Raw genomic sequence first — 7533 nt, 5'->3', positions numbered from 1 at the left:
CAAATCTTTTAAAATTGTTTTCAAATCAAATCTTTTTAAAACTGTTTTCAAATCATATCTTCTCAATCACATCTTTTTCAAAACAAGTCTTCAATCAAATCTTTTTAATTTCTAATTTCAAAATCTTTTTCAAAAATCACTTGATTTCTTTCTCACTTTTATTTTCGAAAATCAATTAAGTGCTTTTCAAAATGTTTTCAAAATCTTTTTAACTTTATTTTCGAAAATTACCTTCCCTTCTTCCCACATCCTTCTATTTATGGAGTACTACTCCTTCTCAATGCACAATTCGAACCTTATCTAATTAAAGTTCGAATTCTTCTTCTCCTTCTTCTTTCTATTTCTCTTTTCCTCTGACACCTCAAGGAATCTCTATACTGTGACAGAGGATTCCATATTTTCTTGTTCTCTTCTCTTTCATATGAGCAGGAGCAGAGACAAAGGCATTCTTGTTGAAGCTGACCCTGAACCTGAGAGGACCTTGAAGAGAAAGCTAAGAGAAGCCAAAGCACAACTCTCTTTAGAGGACCTGACCGAATTCTTCAAAGAAGAAGACATGGCAGCCGAAAATAATAACAATGCAAACAATGCAAGGAAGGTGCTGGGTGACTTTACTGCACCTACTCCTGATTTTTATGGGAGAAGCATCTCTATCCCTGCCATTGGAGCAAACAACTTTGAGCTTAAGCCTCAATTAGTTTCTCTAATGCAACAGAATTGCAAGTTCCATGGACTTCCAATGGAAGATCCTCATCAGTTCTTAGCTGAATTCTTGCAAATCTGTGACACAGTCAAGACTAATGGGGTAGACCCTGAGGTCTATAGACTGATGCTATTCCCTTTTGCTGTAAGAGACAGAGCTAGAATATGGTTGGACTCTCAACCTAAAGAAAGCCTGGACTCTTGGGAAAAGCTAGTCAATGCCTTCTTGGCAAAGTTCTTTCCACCACAAAGATGGAGTAAGCTTAGAGTGGAAGTCCAAACCTTCAGACAGAAGGATGGCGAATCCCTCTATGAAGCTTGGGAAAGATACAAACAATTGATCAGAAGATGTCCTTCTGACATGCTTTCTGAATGGAGCATCATAGGTATCTTCTATGATGGTCTCTCTGAACTGTCCAAGATGTCTTTGGATAGCTCTGCTGGGGGATCTCTTCATCTGAAGAAGACGCCTACAGAAGCTCAAGAGCTCATTGAAATGGTTGCAAATAACCAATTCATGTACACTTCTGAGAGGAATCCTGTGAACAATGGGACAAGTCAGAAGAAAGGAGTTCTTGAAATTGACACTCTGAACGCCATTTTGGCTCAGAACAAAATATTGACTCAACAAGTCAATTTGATTTCTCAAAGTCTGTCTGGAATGCAAAATGCACCAAACAGTACTAAGGAGGCTTCATCTGAGGAAGAAGCTTATGATCCTGAGAACCCTTCAATGGAAGAGGTGAATTACCTAGGAGAACCCTATGGTAACACCTATAATTCTTCATGGAGAAATCACCCAAATCTCTCATGGAAGAATCAAGAGAGACCTCAACAAGGTTTCAATAATAATGGTGGAAGAAACAGGTTTAGCAATGGCAAACCTTTTCCATCATCTTCTCAGCAACAGACAGAGAATCCTAAGCAGAACCCCTCTGACTTAGCAACCATGGTCTCTGATCTAATTAAAACCACTCAAAGTTTCATGAATGAAACAAGGTCCTCCATTAGGAATTTGGAAGGACAAGTGGGACAGCTGAGCAAAAAATTACTGAACTCCCTCCAAGCACTCTTCCAAGCAATACAGAAGAAAATTCAAAAGGAGAGTGCAAAGCCATCAATATGGCCGAATTTGGAGAGGAAGGGGAGGAAGTGAACACCACTGAGGAAAACCTCAATGGGCGTGCACTAGCCTCCAATGAGTTCCCCAATGAGGAACCATGGGAATCTGAGGCTCAAAATGAGACCATAGAGATTCCATTGGACCTACTTCTGCCATTCATGAGCTCTGATGAGTATTCCTCCTCTGAAGAGGATGAGTATGTCACTGAAGAGCAAGTTGCTAAATACCTTGGAGCAATCATGAAGCTAAATGACAAGTTGTTTGGAAATGAGACTTGGGAGGATGAACCTCCTTTGCTCACCAAAGAGCTGGATGATGTCTAGACAGAAATTACCTCAAAAGAGACAAGATCCTGGGAAGTTTTCAATACCTTGTACCATAGGCACCATGACCTTCAAGAAGGCTCTGTGTGACTTAGGGTCAAGTGTGAACCTCATGCCTCTCTCTGTAATGGAGAAGCTAGGGATCTTTGAGGTACAAGCTGCAAAAATCTCACTAGAGATGGCAGACAACTCAAGAAAACAAGCTCATGGACTTGTAGAGAATGTTTTGGTAAAAGTTGAAGACCATTACATCCCTACTGATTTCATAGTCCTAGAGACTGGGAAGTGCATGGATGAATCCATCATCCTTGGCAGACCCTTCCTAGCCACAGCAAAGGCTGTGATTGATGTTGATGGAGGTGAACTGATCATTCAAGTGAATGAAAAATCCTATGTGTTTAAAGCTCAAGGATATCCCTCTGTCATCATGGAGAAGAAGCATGAAGAGCTTCTCTCAAATCAGAGACAAACAGAACCCCCACAGTCAAACTCTAAGTTTGGTGTTGGGAGGCCACAACCAAACTCTAAGTTTGGTGTTGAACCCCCACATTCAAACTCTAAGTTTGGTGTTGGGAGGTTACAACATTGCTCTGACAAAATGTGAGGCTCCATGAGAGCCATCTGTCAAGCTACTGACATTAAAGAAGCGCTTGTTGGGAGGCAACCCAATGATTATATTTTATCTATTTTCTTTTGTTATTTTATGTTTTTTGTAGGTTGATGATCATAAGAAGTCACAAAATCCATTGAAAAAGCAAAAACAGAATGAAAAACAGGAAGAAAAACAGCACACCCTGGAGGAAGATGCTGCTGGCGTTCAAACGCCAGTAAGCCTAGCAGTTGGGCGTTTAACGCCCAGTCTGGCACCATTCTGGGCGTTTAACGCCAGAAAGGGGCACCAGACTGGCGTTAAACGCCAGAAAAGGGCTAGAACCTGGCGTTAAACGCCAGGAATGGGCACCAGCCCGGCGTTTAACGCCAGAAATGCCTCAAAACGTGATTTTGAGTGCCATTTGGTGCAGGGATGACTTTTCCTTGACACCTCAGGATCTGTGGACCCCACAGGATCCCCACCTACCCCCACCACTCTCTCTCTTCTTCTTCACCCATTCACCAATCACCTCAACATCTCTTTCCCTTCACCACTCACATCCATCCTTCATAAAACACTACTTCTTCCCCTAATGGCCGAAACACAAAGCCATACCCTTCTTCCTCATTTCTTCTTCTTCTACTCTCTTCTTTCTTCTTTTGCTCGAGGACGAGCAAACCTTTTAAGTTTGGTGTGGTAAAAGCATTGCTTTTTGTTTTTCCATAACCATTTATGGCATCCAAAGCCGGTTCAACTGAGAAGGCATGACCTCAAGCCCATCACCAAGAAAAGGGTGGAGCACACAAGAGACCCCTCTCATCATGAGATCCCTGAGATACCTCAAGGGATGCACTTTCCTCCACAAGACTATTGGGAGCAACTAAACACCTCCCTAGGAGAATTGAGTTCCAACATGGGACAACTAAGGGTGGAGCATCAAGAACACTCCATTCTCCTCCATGAAATAAGAGAAGATCAAAGAATCATGAGAGAGGAGCAACAAAGGCAAGGAAGAGACATTGAGGAGCTCAAGCACTCCATAGGACCTTCAAGAAGAAGGAAGAGCTGCCATCACTAAGGTGGACCCGTTCCTTGATTTCCTTGTTCTTTATTCTTCTGTTTTTCGAATTTTTATGCTTATGTTTGCCTATGTTTGTGTCTTATGATCATTAGTGTCTTAGTGTCTATGCCTTAAAGTTATGAATGTCCTATGAATCCATCACCTTTCTTAAATGAAAACTGTTTTTATCACAAAAGAACAAGAAGTACAGGATTTCAAATTCATCTTTAAAACTAGCTTAATTGGTTTGATGTGGTGACAATACTTTTTGTTTTCTGAATGTATGCTTGAACAGTGCATATGTCTTTTGAATTTGGTTCATGAATGTTAAAATTGTTGGCTCTTGAAAGAATGATGAAAAAGGAGACATGTTACTGAGGATCTGAAAAATCATAAAAATGATTCTTGAAGCAAGAAAAAGCAGTGAATACAAAAAAAAAAAAGAAAAAAAAAAGGGGAGAAAAGAAAACGAAAAAAAAAAAGAAAAGAAAGAAATAAAGTTGTGATCCAAGGCAAAAAGAGTGTGCTTAAGAACCCTGGACACCTCTAATTGGGGACTTTAGCAAAGCTGAGTCACAATCTGAAAAGGTTCACCCAATTAAGTGTCTGTGGCATGTATGTATCCGGTGGTAATACTGGAAGACAGAGTGCTTTGGGCCACGGCCAAGACTCAATAAGTAGCTGTGTTCAAGAATCATCATACTTAACTAGGAGAATCAATAACACTATCTGGATTCTGAGTTCCTAAAGAAGCCAATCATTCTGAATTTCAAAGGATAAAGTGAGATGCCAAAACTGTTCGGAGGCAAAAAGCTACTAGTCCCGCTCATCTAATTTGGAGCTTAGTTTCATTGATAATTTGGAGTCTATAGTATATTCTCTTCTTTTATCTTATTTGATTTTCAGTTTCTTGAGGACAAGCAACAATTTAAGTTTGGTGTTGTGATGAGCGGATAATTTATACACTTTTTGGCATTGTTTTTAGTATGTTTTTAGTAGTTTTAGTTGAGTTCTTAGTATATTTTTATTAGTTTTTAGTTAAAATTCACTTTTCTGGACTTTACTATGAGTTTGTGTGTTTTTCTGTGATTTCAGGTATTTTCTGGCTGAAATTGAGGGACCTGAGCAAAAATCTGATCCAGAGACTGAAAAGGACTGCAGATGCTGTTGGATTCTGACCTCCCTGCACTCGAAGTGGACTTTCTGGAGCTGCAGAAGCCCAATTGGCGCGCTCTCAACGGCATTGAAAAGTAGACATCCTGGGCTTTCCAGCAATATATGATAGTTCATACTTTGCCCAAGATTTGATGGCCCAAACCGGCGTTCAAAGTCACCTCAAGAAATTCCAGCGTTAAACGCCGGAACTGGCACCTAAATGGGAGTTAAACGCCCAAACTGGCATAAAAGCTGGCGTTTAACTCCAAGACAAGTCTCTACACGAAAATGCTTCATTGCTCAGCCCAAGCACACACCAAGTGGGCCCGGAAGTGGATTTTTATGTCATTTACTCATTTCTGTACACCCTAGGCTACTAGTTTTCTATAAGTAGGACCTTTTACTATTGTAATAGAGATAGAGAGTCTTTTGATCATGTTTTGATGATTGAACTCACTTTGGGAGGCTGGCCATTCGGCCATGCCTAGACCTTGTTCTTATGTATTTTCAATGGTGGAGTTTCTACACACCATAGATTAAGGTGTGGAGCTCTGCTGTACCTCGAGTATTAATGCAATTACTATTGTTCTTCTATTCAATTCCGCTTGTTCTTTGTCCAAGATATCACTTGTTCTTCAATCTGATGAAGGTGATGATTGACACTCATCATCATTCTCACCTATGAACAAGGTGATTGACAACCATTCTTGTTCTACAAGCATCTGAGGCTTAGTGAATATCTCTTGGATTTCTGATTGCATGATGCATGGTTGATCGCCTGACAACCGAGTGCTCGCCTGACAAACGAGCCAGCCATTCCGTGAGATCAGAGTCTTCGTGGTATAGGCAAGAACTGATGGCGGCATTCAAGAGAATCCGGAAGGTCTAACCTTGTCTGTGGTATTCTGAGTAGGATTCAATGATTGAATGACTGTGACGTGCTTCAAACTCCTGAGGGCGGGGCGTTAGTGACAGACGCCAAAAGAATCACTGGATTCTATTCCGGTCTGATTGAGAACCGACAGATGATTAGCCTATGCTGTGACAGAGCATCAGGGACGTATTTTCACTGAGAGGATGGGAGGTAGCCACTGACAACGGTGAAACCCTTGCATAAGCTTGCCATGGAAAGGAGTAAGAAGGATTGGATGAAGACAGTAGGAAAGCAGAGAGACGGAAGGGAAGGCATCTTCATACACTTGTCTGAAGCTCTCACACCAATGATATACATAAGTATCTCTATCTTTATGTTTATGTTATTTTCGTTTATCACTATACCCATTTGAGTCTGCCTGACTGAGATTTACAAGGTGACCATAGCTTGCTTCATACCACCAATCTCCGTGGGATCGACCCTTACTCGCGTAAGGTTTATTACTTGGACGACCCAGTGCACTTGCTGGTTAGTTGTGCGAAGTTGTGCTTATGCCATGGTAGTGAGCACCAAGTCTTTGGAGCCATTACTAGGGATTATTCGAATATGGACAACGTAGTGTTCACAATTTCGTGCACCAGGCATCGTCATCAGGCGATTAGAAAAGATGATTGTTGTGAAAAACGCTTAAAAACAGAATAAATAAAACCTTATTGGATAGATGTGAATTCAATGGTATGAGAATGGTTGAGGCTTCGGAGATGCTTCTTTCTTCTAGATCAACTTTTCTCACCATCTACTCCAACTTCTACTGATTTATTCCATGGCAAGCTGTAAGTGATTAACGCCAGGTCAGTGGTCATTAATATCCTCTGCTTCAGATCAAATGCCAGGTCAGTGGTCATCCAATCTAAACGGGAGTGAAGCTCTTGCAGTCCATTCCCTTAGCAATCCTACTCAAAACCCCAAAAATAAGGTCGGATCTTTCAGATCAGAGAATGCTGCCTCACGATTCTAGCCTATACCACAAAGGCCCTAATCGCCCTGTACCTTGGCTGAACTGATGTCTCCAAGTCCCCAACAAAGTCGTGGATTAGCCGTCTAAGAAATGTATAATCAAGCTTGTGGTTCAATACTATCTCGTCAAGGACTCGCAAGAACCCTTGTAGAAAAGGGATGACGGTCAAGTTACACTCCCAATTCATTAGGTTGAAGAAAAAAATATACATCTTAGAATGGAATGAAGCATAGATTAAAATAGAATAGTGATATTATTAATCCATAAGACTCAGCATAGCTCCTAACCTTAACCTAGGAGGTTCAGTTGCTCATACTGTACAGAAAGTAATATTCAAAAGTAAAAGTGGGAGAAGAAGATCCTAAACAAGGGTGATCTTCTCCTATATATAATAACCTAATAACTAAGAAGTATAAAAATATGAGAGAATAGACTAGAAGTGCGAAAATCCACTTTTGGGCCTACTTGAGTTGAGTTTTTGGGCTGAGTTTGGCGTCCACTTTGAAGAATGGGCGTTGAATACCCCTTAGGGGGGTGATCCACGCTGCCTTGTATGCTTGGTGGGCATTAAGCGCCAGCTCTGCTCTCCCTTTTGGGCGTTGGACGCCAACAGCTCCCCTTTGGGCGTCCAACGCTAGGATTGGGGTTGGTGACTGGCGTTGAATGTCAGTTTTAAACCTTCATTT

General features: G+C 41.2%; 1 non-coding gene across 1 annotated transcript; it reads right to left on the bottom strand.

Annotated features, from left to right (window-relative positions):
• Nucleotides 1-961: 961 nt before the first annotated feature.
• On the bottom strand, nucleotides 962-1069 carry LOC130943237 (small nucleolar RNA R71). The gene has a single exon (XR_009071764.1). It is a non-coding gene; the product is annotated as a small nucleolar RNA R71 (small nucleolar RNA).
• Nucleotides 1070-7533: the final 6464 nt, after the last annotated feature.

The sequence above is a fragment of the Arachis stenosperma genome, chromosome 7 (assembly GCF_014773155.1).
Source record: "Arachis stenosperma cultivar V10309 chromosome 7, arast.V10309.gnm1.PFL2, whole genome shotgun sequence".
Lineage (NCBI taxonomy): Eukaryota > Viridiplantae > Streptophyta > Magnoliopsida > Fabales > Fabaceae > Arachis > Arachis stenosperma.
This window is presented reverse-complemented; position numbering and strand designations above follow the sequence as displayed.